Source organism: Saccopteryx bilineata, chromosome 2 (assembly GCF_036850765.1).
Source record: "Saccopteryx bilineata isolate mSacBil1 chromosome 2, mSacBil1_pri_phased_curated, whole genome shotgun sequence".
In the NCBI taxonomy this organism is placed as follows: domain Eukaryota; kingdom Metazoa; phylum Chordata; class Mammalia; order Chiroptera; family Emballonuridae; genus Saccopteryx; species Saccopteryx bilineata.
In genome coordinates this window covers 313591397-313615483 of record NC_089491.1, presented here as the reverse complement: position 1 = coordinate 313615483, position 24087 = coordinate 313591397, and the positions used below count along the sequence as shown (strand labels likewise).

The 24087-nt window shown below is 43.3% G+C and overlaps 2 protein-coding genes across 12 annotated transcripts in view; one reads left to right on the top strand and one right to left on the bottom strand.

Annotated features, from left to right (window-relative positions):
- Positions 1–6690, bottom strand: part of ASH1L (ASH1 like histone lysine methyltransferase) — a 319672-nt gene extending 312982 nt beyond the window's left edge. For 2 of the 4 annotated variants that reach the window (XM_066261891.1, XM_066261895.1), the window contains exon 1: positions 6030–6164. The gene's annotated coding sequence lies outside the window, so the exon portion shown is untranslated. Of the gene's footprint in view, positions 1–6029; positions 6165–6640 lie in introns of those variants that run through there. The other 2 variants (XM_066261892.1, XM_066261893.1) reach the window with 2 other exon arrangements.
- The window catches only part of DAP3 (death associated protein 3), a 69551-nt gene continuing 51494 nt past the window's right edge, over positions 6031–24087 (top strand). For 4 of the 8 annotated variants that reach the window (XM_066261910.1, XM_066261907.1, XM_066261906.1 and 1 more), the window contains exon 1: positions 6853–7200. The gene's annotated coding sequence lies outside the window, so the exon portion shown is untranslated. Of the gene's footprint in view, positions 6159–6852; positions 7201–24087 lie in introns of those variants that run through there. The other 4 variants (XM_066261908.1, XM_066261903.1, XM_066261909.1 and 1 more) reach the window with 2 other exon arrangements.

Sequence of the window (24087 nt, the reverse complement as noted above, 5' to 3'; positions counted from 1 at the left end):
TCTAAAACATGAAAGATTGACAGTTATTATTAAGTAAGATGACAAATCATAACTATGAAAATCTAACCTCTACTACAAAAGAATACAAAATTTTAAAAAAAAAATCAGGCTGACCAGTGGTGGCATAGAGGACAGAGCGTCAACTTAGGACACTGAGGACCCAGGTTCAAAATCCCAAGGTTGTGCTCGCTTCGGCAGCACATATACTAAAATCAAAATCCCAAGGTTGTCATCTTGAGCACAGGCTCACCAGCTGGAGCACAGTCACTGGCTTGAAGCCTAAGGTTGCTGGATTAAACTCAAGGTCACTGGCCTGAGCAAGGGGTCACTGGCTCAGCTTGGGCCTCCCAAGTTTCCCCATTAAGGCACATATGAAAAGCAATCAATGAACTACTAGAGTGAAGCAATTATAAGTTCATTCTTCTCACTTCCGTCTTAAAAAAAAAACTAAAAATCACATTACAAATTTAAAGAAAAAAGGACTACAATAAAGTTCAAAACAAAACAAACACTGTTTTCATTCCCCTCTCATGCTCCCAAAAGATAGACACAAAGTAGACCTCACAGTGGATTTCAGTAAGGCTATATATTATTACCTCTAAGAGATTCAGACCAACACACATAACTTAAATAGCAATATGAAATTATTTAACTGGAGACATACCACCTACACATATGATAAAACTTCACTGTGTGCAGATCTTTTTGGGCAGGATTAAATGTGGCCAATTTTTTATTCATAGGGTATGGAAGACTTAGAAGAAAGCCTCAAGTGGTACTGCCACAGTCCCTTGCAAGATACAGAAAAGTTCTGTTCTGTAAATCTTTTATTAAAAAAATATTTTTGCCCTGGCCGGTTGGCTAAGTGGTAGAGCGTCGGCCTGGAGTGCAGGAGTCCCGGGTTAGATTCCCGGCCAGGGCACACAGGAGAAGCACCCATCTGCTTCTCCACCCCTCCCCCTCTCCTTCCTCTCTGTCTCTCTCTTCCCCTCCCACAGCCAAGGCTCCACTGGAGCAAAGTTTGCCCTGGCGCTGAGGATGGCTCTGTGGCCTCTGCCTCAGGCTCTAGAATGGCTCTGGTCGCAACAGAGCGACGCCCCAGATGGGCAGAGCATCACCCCCTGGTGGGCATGCTGGGTGGATCCCGGTTGGGTGCATGCAGGAGTCTGTCTGACTGCCTCCCCGTTTCTGGCTTTGGAAAAATACGAAAAGAAAAAAAAAATTTTTTTTAATTGACTTTAGAGAAAGAGGAAGGGGAGAGAGAAAAATCGACCTGTTGGTCCACCCATCCATGCCTTCACTGCCTGACTCCTGTATGTACCCCGACAGGTGATCAAAGCTGCAACCTTGGCACATCAGGACAACACTCCAATCAACAGAGCTAAGTGGCCAGGGCAGTAATATTCTGTATTTTAGAATACAACTCAATAGGACATAAAAATTGCTTTCATTCTTGATATTTAAAATCCTCAATAATTTTTTGTGATTATTAGAAGCATTATTTTTTGTGAAGTACAGTATCTCATATATAGAAGAGACTATATATATATACATATGTATCTAAATGCACAGATACATACACACATAACATGTTTTAAAAATACCAGAAAGTACTATCCAAGTTAAAAATTAAAGAAAATCTAACTTTTCACAAGTTTGACATTCCTACACAAAGGCCATCACAGTAATCTGACCATTTTCCTCAAGATCTCTCCATTATCTTGATGAATCCTGTAATCTGTCCTATTAAAACAACGTTCTGAATTTCTTGTACTTTTATTTTTTTACTTTTTTTTATTTTTTTTTCATTTTTTCTGAAGCTGGAAACAGGGAGAGACAGTCAGACAGACTCCCGCATGCGCCCGACCGGGATCCACCCGGCACGCCCACCATGGGGCGACGCTCTGCCCACCAGGGGGCGATGCTCTGCCCATCCTGGGCGTCGCCATGTTGCGACCAGAGCCACTCTAGCGCCTGAGGCTGAGGCCACAGAGCCATCCCCAGCGCCCGGGCCATCCCTGCTCCAATGGAGCCCTGGCTGCGGGAGGGGAAGAGAGAGACAGAGAGGAAAGCACCGCAGGGTTGGAGAAGCAAATGGGCGCCTCTCCTGTGTGCCCTGGCCGGGAATCGAACTCGGGTCCTCCGCACGCTAGGCCGACGCTCTACTGCTGAGCCAACCGGCCAGGGCCAATTTCTTGTACTTTTAAAAATGTGGTTATTATTTTTAATTTCATGGGTACTAGATTCATGGGTAGTGTGTCAAATAACTACTGGAATTTACCCCAGAAGTATTTTCTAGAAAATAACATTAAAGATGTTTTTCACATAAGCTTACTATTAGAAATACATCCAATACAAGATAAGAAATGCAACCAATGTCTGTCTCCCTTTCAAACCAGAGTTTCTCAATCCAAATACATCAGGTGATCAATTATTTGCTACCAAAGCACATTTTTAGCTACAAAGTTGCATTTACAGCATGAAGACTTTTTATAACTTCCAAAGAATAAGTGGTAGCAAAAACTCTGCAATTAAGTCATGAAACCTTAACTTCTAGGAATATGGTCCCTACTCCTTGCCCTTTTGGGAAGCCCCATACTATCATACAATTCACAGCTTCAATTGGATTAGAATCTCTCCAAATGCGGAAGCCATGTATTTATTCATCGTTGTGTCCCTTGCACAGAATTAACTCAATAATGTTATAATTAAGATAAACTCCAAGAAATGAGCTTCAAAAACACCTCAGTCCCAATACAAAACTGAAAAGACAGAAATCTGAGAATAAAAAGATAATGACAAAGAATAAAACTATAAACATTTGTGCTACATTCTCTTATCACCTAATTCAGAATCACATATTAAGACTCTGCAAATAAGTATGCAAAGAAATAAAAAATAAGCCCTGGCCAATGGCTCTGTGGATAGAGCATTGGCCTGGCATATGGACGTCCTGGGTTCAATTCCCAGTCAGGGCACACATAAGCAATCATCTGCTTCTCCCTCTCTCTTTCCTCCTTCTCTCCTTCTTCCCTTGACACAACCAGTGTCTCAACTGGTTAGAACAGTGGTCCCCAACCTTTTTTGGGCCACAGATCGGTTTAATGTCAGAAAATATTTTCACGGACCGGCCTTAAGGGGGAGATGGATAAATGTATCACGTGACCGAGACAAGCGTCAAGAGTGAGTCTTAGACTGATGTAACAGAGGGAATCTGGTCATTTTTTAAAAATAAAATATTGTTCAGACTTAAATATAAATAAAAAGGAAATAATGTAAGTTATTTATTCTTTCTCTCCAGACTGGTACCAAATGGCCCATGGACCAGTACCGGTCCTTGGCCCGGAGGTTGGGGACCACTGGGTTAGAACATGAGCCCCTGGCACTGAGAATAGCTCCTTCGGAGCCCTTCAGCCTCAGGCGTTAAAAAATAGCACAGCACTGGAACATTGGCCCCAGATTGGAGCACTGGATCCCTGTGGAGGCGCATGCAGGAGTCTGCCTACCTATCTCCCCTCCTCTCACGTAAAAATAAAGAAATAAAAATAAAAAACATGGCCTGAACTGTGGTAGCGCAGTGGATCAAGCTTCGACCTGGAACGCTGAGGTCGCCAGTTCAAAACCCTGGGCTTACTCGGTCAAGGCACACATGGGAGGTGATGCTTCCTGCTCCCCCCCTTCTCTCTCTCTCTCTCTTTCCTCTAAAATGAATAAATAAAAATTTAAAAATAAAAAAAAATAAAAAACATGGATCTTCAAATTCTTACTGTCAGTATGCTCAAATATTGTCACAAAATCTTTCATTTTAACTCATACTAGCATCTCCACCCCCAAACACAACTATTTTATTTTTAAAAAAGGCTTTCAAATGAGACCTGAATACAAATTAGTTCTATTTCATTACAATTTAAGTCCTGAAATTGTGTGCATAATTTGTGTGGTTCTGCTTATGCTCATTTTCTACAGTAAGGGTCTTTCAATAGATTCACAGAAGGATGTGTCCCCCAAAACCCTTTAAGAACCACTAATTTAGCACATCAAAAAACATTTCATTTTCCAGAGATATAAAGTTGGTTTTGTTCAAGTCTTTTCCTTCATGTTCATAGAGGGGATCCTTACTATAAAATTAGTCTTTCGAAGAATTCCTTCAGCCTAGCCAAAGTTTCCATATCCATAAGCACTTATAAGAACAATTTCCAGATCCCAAAACCAGTTTACTTATAAATGCAAAAAAAGGAGAGGGGGGCAAAAGAAGGCACACTATCACTACCTGGTTACTCTGTTAGATAATTAAATACACTTGTATCCTTCCATATTAAGATGTTTAAAAGATCTAAACTCCCTCCCAACTAAAGACACTTTTTAGGAATGCTTTCTAGTTTCAATTCCACACTGATTTGTCTGCCTTGCTTGAGTTAATACAAATCACTGTCAAGACAAGTCTCCCTTCATATATATCCAAAGTTTCAAAAGGGTCACCTTGATTATTTTTAGTCTAATGCAGGACCATTTATTGAGCAATTATTCAATAAATAGTTGTTGAATGAATGAAAGAAGATCCTTCATCCTGTAGATTTAAGGTTAAGCTGTCAAACTGAAAGAAAAATATAAAGTTAAGCAGTCAGCCCCCAGGCAGCTGCTCTGGTACAAGTTAAGCTATGAAAGACATCCCTTTCTCAAACACACAAGCTTAAGTGTCAGAAATGCTCTGTTTTCTCCACAAAAAATAATATAGTCATGGATAGACATTTTCATACAGGATAACTTACATTCCATATACATGTCTGACACAATTGATCTGTACCAAATACATTATCCGCTTACATATGCCCCTATCTTTCCAATAAACTCAGATTTGCCTGACAAAGACCTCCTGAGTCTCCACTATATGGTAAATATACTACTGGACTAGTGGTCAGAATACTTGGGTTATAGTTCAAAACTCTGTCCTCAATTTAACAGGTGACCTTGGAAAAATTCTCTTTATGCCTTAATTTCTTATTTTGTAAAATAGAGGGAAACATCTATCTTACTGTTCTCACAGGTATTTAGAATCACAAAAAAACTGAAAGTGCAGTTTGAAAAAACTAAGGTCCACAAAAAGGCCATGCACTCTTGACACATTCACAATAACTGTTCTGTTAAAGATGGTCTGGGCCTTCACATTTAAACGATTCACCTTCTTCAGAAAAACAAAGTATTCTTAAGGCCACAACTGGCTATGACAAGTTTCTCCCATCCCTGAACCCATGCATACACAGTATATAGTATATCTAAAGTACTACTGCTATGACTGCTCTTTCCCAACAAGAAGTAATACGGCGCTCCCAAACCCTAAAATATACACACACATACCAACCACCACGGCACATCCCAAGTTTTATTTTAAAAATAAGCTAAACTTATAAGGAAACTCCATCACCCTTATACACATACAAGCAAACTCTTCCGGAATAGTTTCCTTCCTTGCATACACACACAAACAGCCGCTATACACCGACAGGCCATCTGTCTTCTAGACCAAAAACATGTTTTTCCATTTACAAACTAACCAGTAACATTTATTACACTTAAAACATTCAGATCATCCTGTCGTTCCTACACGCATTTCAGCGTGTCAGGAACACCACAGACCTGACTGTATAGGTGAACTACCCTCAGAAAATCACCTCTCCAGCTAGTCGTATCCCTCAGACACAAACTGGACCTTGGGGGATGCTCCAATCATGCCTACCCAACACACAAACTAAACCTGTCAGGGGCGCAGCCAACTCCGCCTCCACTCGCTTACTTTCCCGTCCCCCTCCCCCAAGCCAGGAGCCCGCCAGTCAGGGCCACCCCTTCACCCCCGACAGGAGGGACTTCCCGGTAAACTCAGGATCCCCTTTCCTACTCTCCCCTCCCCCATCCTTACCACCGCTCTCCTGGAGATACAGATCCGGGAGATGACAGGAGCGCCCAGAAAGCCAAGGATTGAGTAGCTGAGGAAGTATTTAGGCCCAAAGACCTCCCCAGGCGGTTCTACTCACCGTCACAGGCCAAGGCCGAGAGAGATGAGAGTGCAGGGAAGTGGGGAAGAGGGGACGGCCGCCACCAGGCTCCTCCGCTTCCCTTGGTCCACAGCGGATCCCTCCCGCTTGTCAAGAGGCGGCCTGCGGGTGAGCGGACTTGCGGAAATACGAGAGGAGAAGGGAAAGGCGTGGGGCTAAGCTGGGCAAGCTGAGGGGAGGTGGGTCCAGCAACCGAGACAGGGATCGTCTCCCCCTCCGCAAAACGAAACCAAAATGGCGGCGGAGCGGCGGCGGTGGAGCGGCGGCGGCGGCGGCGGCAGCTCCTCGGGAAGGAGGGAGGGACGGAGCGAAGAGCTCCTCGTACCCCCCACCTCCCACTCCTCCCTCTTCGCCTTCTCTTCCTCTGTGCCCCCACCCTCACCCGACTCCAGCGGCGGAGCGCGAGCGTCCGGCCGCACGCGCCAGAATGTAGCTGGGCTCGTCGCTCGCTGCTCCCACCAACCACCGCCTTTGGTCGCCTTGCGCGCCCGCCAGCCCGGACGCGCTCGCTCTGGGGCGCGTCCTCGCACGGTCCCCTGCTTCCCCTCGGCCCCTGTCAAGCCGGCTCTGGCACGGGCCCTCACGCGTACCTCCAGCAGCGCGAGCCCAAGCCTCCTCCTCCTCCTCCTCCTCCTCCTCCTCCTCCTCCACCTCCACCTCCTCTTCTTTTTCTCCCCCCCCTTCCGCCCCCACTGCCACCAACAGCCGCCACGGCCGCCACCGCCTCCTCCTGCTCCGCCCCCCCCACATTCCCTCCACCCTTCGCGCGTGCGCCTCCCACAATGCCCCCGCGGGCCTGTTCCATTCCGTTGGCCGCAGGAGTGGGGGAGAAAAGGATGAGCGAAATAGGCACAGCAGGCCGTTATGACTGTAAGAACCCGAGCGGTGGACAGAGACTTATGACTACTTACCCCCCTGGCCACGGCACCGCAGCGTCCCGGCTCACTTCCCTCCTCCGCCCCCCGGCGGCGGTGAGCAGCTTGGGGGCGGCTTGGCGCCCCTCTGCTGGGCGGTGGTTGGAGGCCGCGGCGGCTGCGCGTTGAATAGTTTCCTGCTGTAAGAAGCGAGCTCGAGTCTCCGTTGCGGGACAAGATCCGTGGAGCCAGGGACTGCTGGTCTCCGCGTTAGTAGAACTGAACCGCGACACTCGGTAAGGGAATGAACCAGCACAAGGGTTGTACTCGTGAGGGAAGGGAGCGGGACTTCGAACTTCCAGGAGGTAGGAAGTGAACTAAATAGGGCCGACGACCCTTATAGAGGGCTTTTTTTCCGGGCTGAGTGTCGCGGGCTTGGGACCCAAGGAAAAACCCGCGCAGTGGTCCACTTTCTTTTTTTCTTTCTCTTTTTTTAAACCCCGCTTAGATTTCTTAAATTTCATATCACTGTGTTTACGCGATGTTTTCGTGTACTGCTACTCGTTCCTCATGGATGGATGATACATTTTCAACCTGATGTTAGAGAATGAGGAAACTATATTAGGGAATATTTCAAAATGAATGTGAAGCTATAAAATATCCCCTAATTTTTGTGAGTAGTATAGTAATAGTTCAGTTCTTGACTCGATCTTCCATGGCTTGTATGTCCCTAAGAAAGTTATTTTCTTAGTTGCATATTAGCATATGTAAAGTAGAATTATCGCCTAGACACAGCAAAGTGCAGAGTATGAAATGTTATTGTTCTTCAGAGTAGTGTTGATGTTGATAAGGTTTGTAGGTGTAATTGGTAGTTTGTGTCCTATTCTTTCAAATCGTTGCTAAAACAGTGCAAAACCAGACCTATCAGATTTATGTGGCTAGTGATACTTGTTTCTCAAAGTTCTGCACGAACATGAACATTTACTTTTTCTTTTTTTTTAAGTCGATATCCTTTTTTTTTTTAAGATTTTATTTACTCATTTTAGAGAGAGAGAGAGGGAGAGGGAGAGAAGGTGGGGGGAAGAGCAGGAAGCATCAACCTCCATATGTGCCTTGACCAGGCAAGCCCAAGGTTTCGAACCAGTAACCTCAACATTCCAGGTCAATGTTTTATCCACTGCGCCACCACAGGTCAGGCCAACATTTACTCTTTCTTAATGATTGAATTCAGGAGAGCTATATTAAAATACATGGATAATCCCAAAGTTTGTATAATCTAGTAGTTTTTAGTTTCACCCAAAGGGTAATGCAGAATAAATTAAGTAAGAGATTTCTGTGGGTTTTCCTTTCCTTCGATATCTGTGGATTTCTAGGGATCCAAGAAACAGTTTAAAAATCACTATACAAGAATGATCTCAAATGCCTAGTCAAACTGTAAAGTTCAAGTAGACACTCCTAAATTTCCCCCTTAGCATACTTCAATGTATGAATCAGGTTTTGTTTGACTGCTTTATTTTTTTTTTAAGCTAAAGAAGAAATCAGTTTTGATTACCTGACTGTATATTTGCTTTTCCTAATCATGTGTTAGGTTCCAACTCTTTCATGGAGCCCGTTTAGGTTTACATTGATCTTTATGTGTTACAAATGCAAGTGTGTTACCCCACCAACACGTTTTTAATTTGAATGGCTAACATTTCTTTTATATTCTCTTGTAGTCTCCTGCACAAAGAGTCATGGAAATGTTGAAATAAATGTTAGATACTTTAGCCTGACCAGGCGGTGGCACAGTGGATCTAGCGTCAGACTGGGATGCAGAGGACTCAGGTTCGAGACCCCGAGGTCGCCAGCTTGAGCGCGGGCTTATCTGGTTTGAGCAGAGCTCACCAGCTTGGACCTAAGGTCACTGTCTCGATCAAGGGGTTACTCCGTCTGCTGAAGGCCCGAGGTCAAAGCACATATGAGAAAGCAATCAATGAGCAACTAAGGTGTCACAACAAAAACCTGATGATTGATGCTTCTCATCTCTCTCTCCTTTCCTGTCTATCCCTCTCTGTGACTCTCTCAGTCCTTGTAAAAATAAATAAATAAATAAAAATGTTAGGTACTTTAAATATGAAAAGGAAAAGAGAATTTCCTGGTAGTACAGTGGATAGTATTGACCTGGGACGCTGAGGTGCCAGGTTCCAAACCCTAACATTGTGGGCTTGAGCATGTGCTCATTACTATGATCCTGTGGTCACTGGCTTAGGTCACTGGCTTGAGCAAGGAGTCACTGGCTCAGCTGGAGCCACCAATCAAGGCATAACTGACAATCAATCAAAGAACAACTAAAGTGCAAGTACCACAACTACAAGTTGATGCTTCTCATCGCTGTCTGTCAGTCTGTCTCTCTCAAAAATAAAAGGAAAAGAGAGTTAACATTTGTGGAATACCTTGCCAGGAGAGCATGTGTTCCTGTTTAATATTTATAGCAACACTTTTTTTTTTTTTTTCTGTATTTTTCTGAAGCCGGAAACGGGGAGAGACAGTCAGACTCCCGCATGCGCCCGACCGGGATCCACCCGGCACGCCCACCAGGGGGCGACGCTCTGCCCCTCCGGGGCATCACTCTGTTGAGACCAGAGCCACTCTAGTGCCTGGGGCAGAGGCCGAGGAGCCATCCCCAGCGCCCGGGCCATCTTTGCTCCAGTGGAGCCTTGGCTGCGGGAGGGGAAGAGAGAGACAGAGAGGAAGGAGAGGGGGAGGGGTGGAAAAGCAGATGGGCACTTCTCCTGTGTGCCCTGGCCGGGAATCGAACCCGGGACCTCTGCACACCAGGCCGACGCTCTACCACTGAGCCAACCGGCCAGGGCCTATAGCAACACTTTGAGATCACCTTATCCCCATTGTACAGATGAGAAGTCTGAGGCTCAGAGAAGTCCACCAACTTTATTTTACACTTTAGTTTGCTTGTCTCTTTTTTTTAATTTTTATTTATTTATTCATTTTAGAAAGGAGAGAGAGAGGGGAAGAGAGAGAAAGAGGGAGGAGCAGGAAGCATCAACTCCCATATGTGCCTTGACCAGGCAAGCCCAGGGTTTTGAACCAGTGACCTCAGCATTTCCAGGTCAACGCTTTATCCACTGCGCCACCACAGGTCAGGCAATTTTTATTTATTCATTTTAGAGAGGAGAGAGACAGAAAGGGAGAGAGAGAGGAGAGAGAGAAAGTGGGGAGGAGCTGGAAGCATCAACTCCCATATGTGCCTTGACCAGGCAAGCCCAAGGTTTCGAACCGGCGACCTCATCATTTCCAGGTCGACGCTTTATCCACTGCGCCACCACAGGTCAGGCCTGCCTGTCTCTTAAAAGCCTAAATTGTTTGACTATACCACATTGCCTTCATAGGAAAAAAGATTTTTTTAATTGGTAGGCCATAAACATTGACATCAATCTTAAATTTACTTATTTATTCTAACATTTATTTTATTGATTTTAGAGAGAGAGGAAGGGAAAGAAAGAAAGAGGAAAGGAAGTGAAAGAGGGGAAGGAAAGAAGGGAGAGACAGAAAGAAATGAAAAAAGGAAGATAGGAACATTTATGTGTTCATATATGTGCTCTGACCAGGGATCAAACTTTGCACTTCAGGATGGTGCTCTAATCATCTGAGCAATCCAGTCCAAGCTTCATGGTACAGTTTTTCATCAGTAATATAATTCCATATGCTACAAAGAAAAATAGACTTTTAATTTAAAATTTTCATCATTCCAGTATATAAAGAGGGTTACTTATGGTCTCTGCCTTCAGTTAGCTTTCAGTAACTGCACTAATTCATGAATTGTCTGCTAAGTATAAGCAAATAAGGTAGTATTCTGTTCTTTTGTGTATGCCCCAGTACCTATCAAGACTAAAATATATTAGGTGCTTAGTAAAATGACCTTATTGCAAGAATGCATGCTGAATTATTTGAACCAAGGAAGGTATGGAAGTCAAAACAATGGTTCCTAAACAAAGATGTCCATGTCCTAATCCCTGAAACCTGTAACTGTTATCACATGATGAAGGAATTAAGGATGCAGACGGGGCACTCTCCCTCCTAGGAGCACACCTTTGCCTTTCCCTTTCTTCTTCCTCCACAGTCATTCACCTCCCAAACTAATGGACCCCAAGAGGCTTGCAGCCAGGGGAGCATGGGCAGCAGCAGCTCGTCCTGGGGTAACCCCCTGAACCTGTCTCCAAAGTCCGCTTTCTTCTGACTATCCAGTGAACTGACAGCAGCCCCGCCTAGGCTCGTTTCTTTCCTAGAACATTTCTAGACAGCCAAAGCAGCCCTGCTAGGCTCTCCTCTTATTTCTTCTGTCCTAAGCCCTTCCTTGTTTCACTGTCAAGCTTTAATAAACATACTCTCAAAATAAAAATAAATACATAAAGGTACAGGGGGAAATGAGGTTGCTAATCAGCTAACCTTAAACTATGGAGATTATCCTGGATTATCTGATAAACCGACTGTAATTAAGAGTTCTGAAAAGGAAGAGGTAGAGAGAAGTGTCAAAGTGATGCAGTGTGATAAAGGCTTGAGCAGCTATTGCAGGTTTTGAAGGTGAAAGAGGAGCCTCTAAAATTCAAAGAAAAATAATAAAACAGAGCCTCAACTAGAGCCTTCAGAAAGAATACAACCCTACAGACAATTTGATTTGGACTTCTAAACCAGGGAACTCTAAAATGACATTTTGTATTGTTTTATGTCACTAAGTTTGTAACCCCCTGAACCTGTCTCCACAGTCCGCTTTCTTTATTCTAACATTTATTAGTTACAGCAGCAATAGAAAACTAATATAGAAAGGGGAGGCCATGGCTGGTTAGCTCAGTTGGTTAGAATGTTGTCTTGAAACAAGGTTGCAGGTTCAGTCCCTGTTCAGGGCACATATTGGAAGCAACCAGTGAATGCTTCTCTTTCTCAACAAACGAATGCTTCTCCTTTACTCCCCCTCTCCCATTTCTCTAAACTCAATCAATGAAAGAAAGAAAGACGAGCATGGCTAACCTCCAAAGTACTAAATCTTGGATTGTGATTTGTGCTTTAATTTAAACGAGGGTGTGGTTTAACTGAAAGTTTTCTGAAAGAAAATTATAGGCACTCAACAAAGCTGCCTAGATTTCCAGTACGAGCATAACTTGTTCTATTATGCTTCGCTTTAGAGGTGTTACGTTTTTTACATAATGGAAGGCAACACTCTCCACTAGCAAAAAGATTACGACTCGCATTATTGCAATACAAGGGGTCCCTGGGTTATGACAGTCTCGACATATGACATTTAGTCTTTATGATGCTCACTCCCATAAAAACTATTTGTTTGTTTGTTTATTTATTTTTAGTGAGAGATATAGAGACAGAGATAGGGACAGACAGGCAGGTAGAGAGAGAGATGAGAAGCAACAATTCTTTTTTTTTTTTTTTTTTTTGTATTTTTCTGAAGTTGGAAACGGGGAAATAGTCAGACAGACTCCTGCATGTGCCCAACCGGGATCTACCCGGCATGCCCACCAGGGGGCGATGCTCTGCCCATCTGGGGCGTTGCTCTGTTGCAACCAGAGCCATTCTAGTGCCTGAGGCAGAGGCCATGGAGCCATCCTCAACGCCCGGGCCAACTTTGCTCCAATGGAGCCTCAGCTGCAGGAGGGGAAGAGAGAGACAGAGAGGAAGGAGAGGGGGAAGGGTGGAGAAGCAGATGGGCGCTTCACCTGTGTGCCCTGGCTGGGAATCGAACCTAGGACTCCTGCACACCAGGCCGATGCTCTACCACTGAGCCAACCAGCGAGGGCCGAGAAGCATCAATTCTTCATTGAGGCACCTTAGTTGTTCATCTATTGCTTTTTCACATGTGCCCTTACCCAGGGGCTCCAGCAGAGTGAGTGACCCCTTGCTTAAGCCAGCGACCATGCGATCATGTTCATGATCTCATGCTCAAGCCAGCAAACCCACACACCAAGCTCAATGAGCCTATGTTTAAGCTGATGATCTCGGGGCTTAAACCTGGGTCCCCTGAGTCCCAGTCCCATGCTCTATTAACTGCACCACCGCCTGGTCAGGCACTCCCATTAAAACTTGAACTATTGCCTGACCAGGTAGGTGGTGGCGCAGTGGATAGAGCGTTGGACTGGGATGCAGAGGACCCAGGTTCGAGACCCCGAGGTCGCCAGCTTGAACGCGGGCTCATCTGGTTTGAGCAAAAAGCCCACCAGCTTGAACCCAAGGTCACTGGCTCCAGCAAGAGGTTACTCGGTCTGCTGAAGGCCCGCGATCAGGGCACATATGGGAGAGCGGTCGATGAACAGCTAAGATGTTGCAACACGCAACAACAAAAAAAAAACGAGTGGTTGATGCTTCTCATCTCTCTCTGTTCCTGTCTGTCCCTGTCTATCCCTCTTTTTTTTTTTTTTTTTTTTTTTTTTTTTAATTTATTTATTCATTTTAGAGAGGAGAGGGAGAGACAGAGAGAGAGGAGAGACAGAGAGAGAGAAGGTGGGGAGGAGCTGGAAGCATCAACTCCCATATGTGCCTTGACCAGGCAAGTCCAGGGTTTCGAACCGGCGACCTCAGCATTTCCAGGTCGACGCTTTATCCACTGCGCCACCACAGGTCAGGCTCTATCCCTCTTTTGAAAAACAAAAAATTAAAAAAAAAAAAAAAAAAACTTGAACTATTGATACGTGAGTGTTTTAGCTTATGCCATTAACTTCCTACTTATGGACTAGATGCGCGAACTATTTTGGTTGTGCACAGCAGAAGGATATGCAGTAACATGTTATATGAGTGAGGAAGTTGGTGTCCCCCAGTACACTTACCTACACCATTTTGGACTGTTAAAATCTCTAGTATTTCATTTGTGTTAGGCTAGGGTGTGTTTCGACTTACACCAAAATTGGGGTTACATCACTGTCTTAGGAATGGAACTGTGTTGTAACCTGAGGACCCCTTTCCTTGCTTTATTATGGGGATCTGGAACCAAACCTTCAATATCTCCAAGGTCTGTCTGTGTTTTCTTTATTGCTCTGCGTCTTCTGGCATCAGTCCTCAAGCTGTAAACAGACAGCTAGGCTATATGATATTGCTGTCCAGAAGCAGTCTAAGCTGCTCTCAAGACTTCCCCACTGGAATAGAAGCAATTAATCATTTATTTTATGGTTCTCCATTGCTGGGATGTTATCTAAATACAATATACGTGGTCCTGGCCAGTAATTCGGTTGATTAGAGTGTTGTCCGAAAACAACAGGGTCAGGACACCGATGGGAAACAATCCATGAATGCACAACTAAGTGGAACAACAAATGAAAGCCGCCCCCTTCCTCTCCTGGTCTCTCTAAAAAGCAATTTTTTTAAAAAAAGAAAGAGAAATAAAATATATATAAATAGGAAAAGCTCTTCAATATAAACTTGTAAAATAAAGTTTCAAATGTTAAAAGAAATTGTTAAAGGTAAAGTTTTCTGGAGTAGCTCCAGGATTGACTTTACATTTGACAGTTTATGGAAAATGCTATATAACCATAATGATCTGTGAATAATTTTCTTTAAAAGGGAAGAACTGAAATTTGTGTTAGTATACCAAGCTTTTAAACTCATGCTTTAGATGTTACCATTATCTCCAATTTAGAAATGAGGAAACAGATACAAGGTTTAAGTAACTTGCTCAAGGTTATGCGTCTATTAAGTAGAAGAACCAGGTTTCAAATCCCAGCAATTAGATTCTGAAGTCCATGCTTTTAACCATTTTTCTATACTTGCCACTTTTTCCTTGTCTGTAAATTAGAGATAATATTACCTACATCATAGTATTGTTATGAAGATAAAATGAGTTAAGTCAAATAAAGCACATTGAACACGCTTAACAATAAAGTCTTCAGTTAATGTTCACTATTGCTTTCATGGTTACCTGAGTTTTTTGGAGTCCTAGATATTTTCTGATGTATTTTAGTAGCTAGAGGAAAAGGAACTTTGAAGTATATATGCTCCTTACTCCTGCCATTTCCAGCACAACCCTATTATTTTTTGTTTATTTTGTTTTCTTCTTTTTCAATTGAGAGGAGGGGAAATATAAACCCACATGTGCCACGACCGGTAGCCATGTGCCATGACTGGGATCCACCAGGCAGACCCTATTTGGGGCCATGCTAGCAACCGAGCTATTTTTAGCACCTGAAGCAGAGGCACCACAGAGCCATCCTCTGCAACTGGGGCTGATGCACTTGAACCAAGCCATGGCTGCACACCAGCCAGGGTTTTTTGTTTGTTTGTTTGTTTTTATTTGTTAGTATTATAAATTGCTCTTAGCTTGGTAAAAATTGTATTACCATAGGGGAACAAATGTCTGGAAAACACTACTATAGTTTATGCTTTTTGTTTTACAGATAGGAAACGTGGGCTGAGAGAAAAAGACTTTTATAAGCTTAAAACAATGTTATCTTTTTCTGTATAGAATGTTATGTGAAAGGTACTTACCTGAGAAACCAAAAGGTTTCTCAAACATTCTGGAGGTAGATTTATTATTTGAATTGGGGACCCAGTATAACACAATTTGATGCATCAGAATTTCCTGTATGGAGACCTGTGGTGACACAGTGGATAAAGCATTGACCTGGAACGGTGAGGTCGCTGATTTGAAGCCCTGGGCTTGCCCAGTCATGGGGCATATGGGAGTTAATGCTTCCTGCTCCTCCCTCCTCCCTCCTCCCTTCTCTCTTCTCTCTAAAATGAATGTTTTTATTTTTATTTTTAATAAATAAATAAAAGAATGTCCTATATAGAGAAATACACATACAGAATAATTCATACAGTGATATTCTTACAGAATAATTACTTGCTAACTTTATGGCTCACTAGGGGTTTATTGTTTTTTCTGTTTGTTTGTTGTTTGTTTTGGGGTTTTTTTGTTTTGTTTTGTTTTTGAGTGAGAGGACTGGAGGTAGTGAGACAGACTCCTACCCGTGCCCTAACTGGGATCTACCCAGCAACCCCACTCTGGGGACAATGCTTGAATTAACCAAGCTATTCTCCTCAGCGCCTGGGGCTGATGCTTGAACCAGTAGAGCCACTGGCTAAGAGAGGGGGAGAGAGAGATAAGGGGAGAGGGAGGGGAAGAGAAGTAGATGGTGGTTTTTCATGTGTGCTCTGACCAGGGATCAAACCCAGGATGACTACACACTGGGCTGACGCTCTTATCTGTTGAGCAAACTGGCAGGGACAGGTTTATGGATTTAAATTTTGAAAATTTATTCTGCCTGGATAATAGCAACCTGGTTCGGAATTCAAAAAAGTGTAAAAGACACCCTTCTCCCTCTTTTTCTGTCCCCAAAGGAACCCGTTTTATCTCTGAAGGCAACTAGTGATACCAGTTTTTACATATTCTAAATATAGAGGAGGGCAAAAGCAGATTTATAGTTGTTTGTATGGAAAATAATACAATAATTAATAAATAATAGTACAAGAACAAACTTTTATGTACTCAAAACTATACACCCACTTTTGCCTGACCCTGTTTTTACCTTTTTACAAGCAAATTGGACTTCTTTTTCTCCTTTTTTTAAAAGAAAATTTGAATTTATTACTTATTTGAGATAAAACAAAGTCAGGACCAAAACATACAACAAATTATATTTATGCTTCAAGTTCTCTTCAAAAGCCCTGAAGTAAGTATTTGTTAACCCCACAGTGAAAGAAGTTTATTTTTCCCAATGTCTGGTAAATCACTTTATAAAGACATAGTCAAGGGTGATTTAACCTTCAGCATAGAAGAGCATCCCTTACCTGAAATTTGCTAGTATAAAAATCAAAACATTTATTCTAAAATACCTCATTGCTAACTCAATTTAAAATCATTACTCATGAATTTTTTAGGTGACTTTTTTTTTAATTTAGAAATTAAATTTAATGGGGTGACTGATAAATAGGAGTACATTGGTTTCAGGTAAACGTTTCTATAGTATTTGAACTGTTGATTATGTTGTGTTCCCATCACCCAAAGTCAAATCATTTTCCATCACCGTATATTTGTCCCTCCCTTTTTTTTTTTAGAGAGAGAGAGAGAGGGAGGGACAAACAGGAAGGGAGGGAGATAAGAAGCAACAACTTGTGTGGCACCTTAGTTGTTCATTGATTGCTTTCTCATATGTGCCTTGTCCTGGGGTTGGAGGGGTCCTCTAGGTGAGCCAGTGATGCCTTGCTCAAGCCACAGACATTAGCCTCAAGCCAATAACCCTGCACTCAAGCTGGTGAACCCACACTCAAGCCAGATGACCCCGAGCTCAAGGGGGCAGCCTCTAGGTTTCAAATCTGGGTCCTAAGCATCCCAGGCCGATAATTCTATCCACTGCGTCACTGCCTGGTCAGACTATTTGTCCCTCTTTACTCCTCTCCCCCACTCTTTTTTATTTAAATAATATCTTGCCATATACATTGTATATGCTTTTTTTAATTCTTCTTCACTTAATATATTGAAGATTTTTCTCATTATTACTCAGAGAACTTCTGAGGTGGTTTTGTTTTTAAACAGCTGTATCCTGTTCCATTGTGTAAATATGCTGCTTATGCACTGTTGACAGATATTTAGGTTCTTTCCATTTTTAAAAAATTAGAAGCAGTGCCTGACCTGTGGTGGCGCAGTGGATAAAGTGTCAATCTGGAAACGCTGAGGTTGCCGGTTCAAAACCCTGGGCTTGCCTGGTCAAGGCACATATGGGAGTTGATGCTTCCAGCTCCTCCCTCCCTTCTCTCTCTCTCTCTTTCTCTCTCTCTCTCTCTCTCTCTCTCTCCCCTCTCTATAATGAATAAATAAAATCTTTGAAAAAAAATTAGAAGCAGTGTTGCAATTGAATAATCTTATAAATAGAGATTCCTATATTTTAATATCTCACTATAAAAATTGTTTTACTTATGTCTCATAAAAACTATTTTAAGCCTGACCTGTGGTGGCACAGTGGATAAAGCGTCGACCTGGAAACGCTGAGGTCACCAGTTCGAAACCCTGGGCTTGCCTGATCAAGGCACATATGGGAGTTGATGCTTCCAGCTCCTCCCCCCTTCTCTCTCTGTCTCCCCTCTCTCTCTCTCTCTGTCTCTCCCTCTCCTCTCTAAAATGAATTAAAAAAATTTTTTAAAAATATTTTAATGTAGATACCTTACTGAAATTTAGACAGTTTTTATTACATAAACAATATTAATATTGCTAGTATTCTACTATTATTGTTATTAACATTAGAAATAAATATCAAGAAAGAAAATTACCTAAAATTAGCATCACAATATATCTTTTTTTTTTCCTTAAGAGAGAGAGAGACAGACACAGACAGGAAGGGAAATGAGAAGCATCTAGTCTTCATTGTCGAACCTCAGTTGTTCATTGTTTGCTTTCTCATATGTGCCTTGACATGGGGCTCCAGCCAAGCCAGCGACCGTAGGGCCATGTCTATGATCTCACACTCAAGCTGGCAACTCCAAGCTTAAACCAGGTGAGCCTGTGCTCAGCCAGCGACCTCGAGGTCTTGATCCTAGGTCCTCACCGTCCCAGGCTAACGCTCCATCCACTGTGCCACCGCCTGGTCAGGCTTGAATTATTTTGTATATATCTTTTGCTTTAAGTCTTTCTATTTATGCATCTCCACTTCAGAACCATAATCCAATGTACAGTTGATTTGAGATAAATAAAAGTGAATCACTGAGCCCTGGCCGGATGGCTTGAGCATCTCCCTGAAGCACAGAGGTTTCTGGTTCGATCCCCAGTCAGGGCACATATAGGAACAGATTGATGTTTCTGTCTATTTCCCTTCCTCTCTCACTAAATCAATAAATTAAAATTTTTAAGAAGTATATCACTTAGCCCTGAAATTCTAGGGTGTTTACACTGGGCATGTGTGTACAGTAAACATGCCTGTTACGAAGCCTTTAGACAATCTGGAGTCGTTGTTTGGAAATATTTTAGGTTTATTGGCTATCTTTTTTTTTTTTTTTTTTACAGAGATGGAAAGAGAGGGATATATAGGTACAGACAGACAGGAATGGAGAGAGATGAGAAGCATCAATCAGCAGTTTTTCACTGCAACACCTTAGTTATTCACCGACTACCCTCCCATATGTGCCTTGACCGTGGACCTTCAGCAGACCGAGTATCCCCTTGCTCGAGCCAGTGACCTTGGGTCCAAGCTGGTGAGCTTTGCTCAAACCGGATGAGCCCACACTCAAGCTGGCGACCTCGGGGTCTCTAACCTGGGTCCTCTGCATCCTAGTCCAACGCCCCATCCACTGCGCCACCGCCCAGCCAGGCAGAAATATTTTAGATTTAGTTTGTTGAGTGATAGCTAGAATATCCTCTAGCCCAGTGGTAGTCAACCTGGTCCCTACCGCCCACTAGTGGGCGTTCCAGCTTTCATGGTAGGCGGTAGTGGAGTAACCAAAGTATAAATAAAAAGATAGATTTAACTATAGTAAGTTGTTTTAAAAAATTTATTCTGCCAAACAACAAAAATCCAACATAAAGTACTTGGTAAGTAATAATTATTATATGCTTTAACTAGCTGTAACTCTGCTTTATAAATTTTATAAAGTAAAGTTACTTCCCTACTTTATAAATCACCATTACTGTGGAACCGGTAGGCGGTTAGAAAATTTTACTACTAACAGAGATACAAAAGTGCGCAGTAGGTATAAAAAGGTTGACTACCCCTGCTCTAGCCGATACAGCGATCATAGTCCATTTCATTTCCTTCCTTCTTTGCTTTTTCCATTAGAAGAGTTAGTGTACATTGCATCATCATTTGCTTCCTTATCATTTGGAGATTAACTGCATTTTGTTTCTAACAAAGGCCCCTGGAAGTACATTACTGAAAGATTGGAGAAGTTTGCACTTTTGAAATTTGTCATAATGGGTGTGTTTCAGAGAAACTCCTTTACTTCTCTAACCCTAATGTTGCTCTTGGAATCTAAACTTGGGAAAATAGATATAATGAGGACTATAAAATACAGTATAACAAATTCTCTTTTTTCTAACTGAAAATATGAAAGCAAATATCAGATCAGTCTCCATGAAGCAAACTTTTCCTATAGGACTCAGAATTTAAAACAATCTCAGCCTCGGCACTATTGACATTTGGGCCTGGATAATTCTTTGTGTGGGAGCCTGTCCTGTGCATTGTAGAATGTATGTATAGTAGAATCCCTGACCTCTATTCACTAGATGCCAGTAGCAATGCTCCCCCAAATTGTGACAGCTTAAAATGCTTCCAGATATTGCCACATGTCTCACAGGAGGCAAAATTGCCCTAGTTGAGAATCTCCAATTTAGAAAAAGAATTACTGCCTAATCTGTGATGATACAATGGATAGAGCATCGACCTGGAATGCTAAGGTCGCTGGTTTGAAACCCTGTGCTTGCGGTCTTAACTGCTCAAGGCACATAATGAGAAGCAACTATAAGTTAATGCTTCTCACTTCTCACCCTACTTTCTCTCTCTCTCTTTCTCTTCCCTCTCTCTAAAATGAATAAATAAAATCTTTTTTGAAAAAATTACTGATTATTAGGAAATCATATCAGCAGAGAAAATTCATGGGAGACGTAGATCCTTTTCCTAGAATGGTAAAATAGAATAGTGCTATTATATATATCATGTCTTCATGAAAGTAAGGGTTTTGATGGTCTCATTATGGCTTTTTGGAGAAATATGTACTGAATGTTCAATTGGTTTAACCGTACCCAAAAGCCTACATGTTAAATGGATTGAAATTCCCTTAACCATTGACATCCATGCTATGGTTCTCATTCATGTATGCACTTTGGAATCAGCTGGGGAACTTTTAAAACTACTGATGTCTAAGTCTCACTACCAAAGATTGTGATTTAATTGGTCTGAGATAGTCTGGGTATCAGAAGTTTAATTATTCCCAGATATTTAAGTGCAACCAAAATCGAGAAGCTGTTAATCTAGGTTATACTGCAGAACCTTACAGGTAACTGTATCCTGTTATTCATTACTTGAGTGAGATCACTGAGGATATGGTTTTTAAATCTGTAATTTTCAGCCTGACCAGGCAGTGGCACAGAGCATTGAACTGGTATATGGAGGACCCAGATTTGAGACCCTGAGGTCTCCAGCTTGAGCGCAGGCTCATCTGGTTTGAGCAAGGCTCACCAGCTTGAGCCCAAGGTCGCTGGCTCAAGCAAGGGGTCACTCAATCTGCTGTAGCCCCCCTGGTCAAGGCACATATGAAAAAGCAATCAATGAACAACTAAGGAGCCACAACGAAGAATTGATGTTTCTCATCTCTCTCCCTTCCTGTCTGTCCCTCTCTCGGACTATCTCCGTCTCTGCCACAAAAAAAAAAAAAAAAAAAAAAAAAAAAGTAATTTTCACAAAAAATTTAAAGGAAGCCCTGGCCGGTTGGCTTGGTGGTAGAGCGTCAGCCTGGCACGCAAGAGTCCCGGGTTCGATTCCCGGCCAGGGCATACAGGAGAAGTGCCCATCTGCTTCTCCATCCATCCCCCGCTCCTTCCTCTCTGTCTCTCTCTTCCCTTCCTGCAGCCGAGGCTCCATTGGAGCAAAGATGGCCCGGGCGCTGGGGATGGCTCTGTGGCCCCTGCCTCAGGTGCTAGAATGGCTCTGGATGCAACAGAGCGACGCCCCAGAAGGGCAGAGCATCGCCCCCTGGTGGGCATGCCGGGTGGATCCTGGTCGGGCGCATGCGGGAATCTGTCTGACTGCCTCCCCTTTTCTAGCTTCGAAAAAATCCAAAAAAAAGAACCCAATCAGTAGTCTCCATTCTCCTCTCTCCCAGCCCCTGGCAAACCCCTCATATAATTTTCTATCTCAATAGATATGCCTATTGTGGACATTTTATATACCGTATTTCCCCATGTATCAGATGCTCCCATGTATAAGACACACCTTAATTTTGGGGCCAGAATTATGAAAAAAAAATATTACATAAAGTTATTGAAGTGCAGTTTTATTCATCACAAAATTCATACAACTCCATCTGTGCGAAAAAGTGGGAAGTGCAAATTTAAAAAATCTACAACCACTGTATAAGACACATCCAGTTTTTATTTATTTATTTATTTATTTATTTTATTATTTTTTTTTCTGAAGCTGGAAACGGGGAGAGACAGACAGACTCCTGCATGCGCCCGACCGGGATCCACCCAGCACGCCCACCAGGGGGAGACACTCTGCCCACCAGGGGGCGATGCTCTGCCCCTCAGGGCGTCGCTCTGTTGCAACCAGAGCCACTCTAGCGCCTGGGGCAGAGGCCACAGAGCCATCCCCAGCGCCCGGGCCATCTTTGCTCCAATGGAGCCTCGGCTGCGGAAGGGCAAGAGAGAGACAGGGAGGAAGGAGAGGGGGAGGGGTGGAGAAGCAGATGGGCACTTCTCCTGTGTGCCCTGGCCAGGAATCGAACCCGGGACTTCTGCACGCCAGGCCGACGCTCTACTGCTGAGCCAACCGGCCAGGGGACACACCCAGTTTTTAGACCCCAATTTTTTTCGGAATATGTGCGTCTTATACATGGGGATATACGGTAATTAGAGTCTTTTGTGACAGACTTTTTTGCCTTTGTTTAAAGAATTCATATGCCTGACCAGGCGGTGGCGCAATGGATAGAGCATCAGACTGGGATTTGGAAGACCCAAGTTCGAGACCCCGAGGTCACCAGCTTGAGCGCGGGCTCATCTGGTTTGAGCAAAAGCTCACCAGCTTGTACCCAAGGTTGCTGGCTCAAGCAAGGGGTTACTCGGTCTGCTGAAGGCCCACTGTCAAGGCGCATATGAGAAAGCAATCAGTGAACAACTAAAGTGTCGCAGCGAAAAACTGATGATTGATGCTTCTCATCTGTCTCCATTCCTATCTGTCTGTTCCTATCTCTCCCTCTCTCTGACTCTCTGTCTCTGTAAAAAAAAATTAAAAAAGAATTCATCAATGGCTCTGGCCAGTTTGCTCAGTGGTACAGCGTCAGCTCAGCATGTGGAAGTCTCGGGTTCAATTCCCAACCAGGGCACACAGGAGAAGCACCCATCTGCTTCTCCACCCTTCCCCCTCTACTTTCTCTCTGTCTCTCTCTTTATCTCCTGCAGTACCGGTACCAGTCCATGGGCCATTTGGTACCGGTCTGCAGAGAAAGAGTAAATAACTTACATTATTTACATTTTATTTATATTTAAGTCTGAACAATGTTTTATTTTTAAAAAATGACCAGATTCCCTCTGTTACATCCGCCTAAGATTCACTCTTGACACTTGTCACGCAAGTTCGACAATTATATTTAAAAATACCACAGTTTTTATGCCAGTCGCATAATTTTATTTTGTGCATTTATCTGGCCCACCCTAAAGGCTGGTTCGTGAAAATACTTTCTGACACTAAACCAGTCCGTGGCCCAAAAAAGGTTAGGGACCACTGTCCTAATGGGCTTGCCAGATGTATCCTGGTGGGGTACATGTGGGAGTCTGTCTCTCTGCTTTCCTGCTTCTCACTTTGGAAAACTACATTTGTATACATACATACATACATAACATACATAAAAGATTCATCCATGTTGTAGCATGTATCAGAACTTTTTTTTTTTTTTTTTTTGACAGAGTCAGAGAGAGGGACAGATAGGGACAGACAGGAAGGGAGAGAGATGAGAAGCATCAATTCTTCATTTTGGCACCTTAGTTGTGCATTGATTTTCTTTCTCATACGTGCCTTGACCAAGGGGCTACAGAAAACCAAGTGACTCCTTGTTCGAGCTAGCAACCTTGGGCTCAATCTGGTGAGCCTTGCTCAAACCAGATGAGTCTGTGCTCAAGCTGGCAACCTCGGGGTCTCGACCTTGGGTCCTCCACGTCCCAGTCCGATGCTCTATCCACTGCGTCACTGCCTGGTCAGGCCAGAATTTCATTTCTTTTTTTTTTTCGGGGTTTTTTTTTTTTTTTTTTTTTGTATTTTTCTGAAGTTGGAAATGGGAAAGCAGTCAGACTCCTGCATGCGCCCGACCGGGATCCACCTGGCATGCCCACCAGGGAGCGATGCTCTGCCCATCTCGTGCGTTGCTCTGTTGCAACCAGAGCCATTCTAGCGCCTGAGGCAGAGAGGCCACAGAGCCATCCTCAGCGCCCTGGCAAACTTTGCTCCAATGGAGCCTTGGCTGCGGGAGGGGGAGAGAGAGACAGAGAGGAAGGA